This window comes from Pundamilia nyererei, unplaced genomic scaffold, assembly GCF_000239375.1.
Source record: "Pundamilia nyererei isolate P.nyererei 1_Seehausen unplaced genomic scaffold, PunNye1.0 scaffold00684, whole genome shotgun sequence".
Lineage (NCBI taxonomy): Eukaryota > Metazoa > Chordata > Actinopteri > Cichliformes > Cichlidae > Pundamilia > Pundamilia nyererei.
In genome coordinates, this window is record NW_005188085.1 from 89,627 (window position 1) to 90,932 (window position 1,306).

Below are 1,306 nucleotides of genomic sequence, written 5' to 3' on the forward strand. Positions count from 1 at the left end.
TAGTAATAGTAGTAATCGTGGAATCCATGTCTTTATTTATTCAACATCTGGCTGCCAAGTCAAAGAAAGAAACTACAATTCAATAACAATTTAAATAACATTTATCATTTAATTTATATGAACTGGAGGGTTCTTTGATAAAATGATAATAATAATAATAATAATAATAATAATAATAATAATGTACCTTTTGCATTCAAAAGTAAAATATAGAACTTTTGAGAAAGTTGTCTTCAAATAAATCACTTAATAAACAAAACATAAGGAAAAGTTGTAGTTTCAGTTTCCCTCTTTACTTCTTTTTCCTCAACTAAACTTCAAATGTAACAATCTCACAAAAACATTTAACCTCCTATATCACTTACTACTTCAGAATTCCTTGTCTCGTCTCCTCGATGGCACTTCGACTCTGAAGGAATGACTTGATTCGCTGGGTAGTGTCATGTGTGATAAGTACAAAACGTGACTGTTCTGTGGCTTTAATGTGGATGTGTGCTTGCATTGACTACCGTAAAGACAGCAAAGCTGTGCAGAATGAAATAACCTTACCGTAATAATAGAAACAGATGTGCAGAGTAAAACTGGATCAAAATCTCATAATAAGTCAGTTTATGGATCTGCCTGTTGGTGACTTAAGGCTTAGAATTTCTCACAGTTTTTTCTCCATTTGTGCATTATGTTGTTTAGAAGGCGATGATCACAAATCCCAGGGGCTTGGCAACTGATTGTCAAACATCAGCAACACTCACTCTTGTTGTAAAGAACAAAAACATTGATGCCGTTGTCTCTCTACTTCTGTTAATATCCTTGTGAAAAGAAAAAGCCACTGTGCAAACAAATTTTTTTCAAAAGATGAATGAAACGCACACTACATGATGAATGAATGAATGAAAAAAACGGAGAAAATAAACAGATTGTGATCATTAATAACTCTTTAGCCCAGTCTGGGTCTTATTTTTCTCTCTTTCTCTTCCCTGTCAGTGGTAAACGTTTCTTCATACAGGTGCTCCTCCCCAGCGTCTCCATATGTTTGCCTGATATTCACATTCACATATTCAATGATCAGCTGGTTAACTCACCTGCTCCTCATAAATCATAAATTCCACTATTTAAGCACACTTCCTGTCACCATCAGTGTTGGGCAAGTTACTTTGAAAAAGTACTTAGCCACACAAATTATGTGTGCAACTCCAAAAAATAATTTCTGTCCACTATAAGACAGAGGAGAACATCACAAGCCTGATACCTGCACGCCTGACAGCAGGAGGTGTATCACTCCTCCTGTTTTTTTTCACCGGGAGACAGC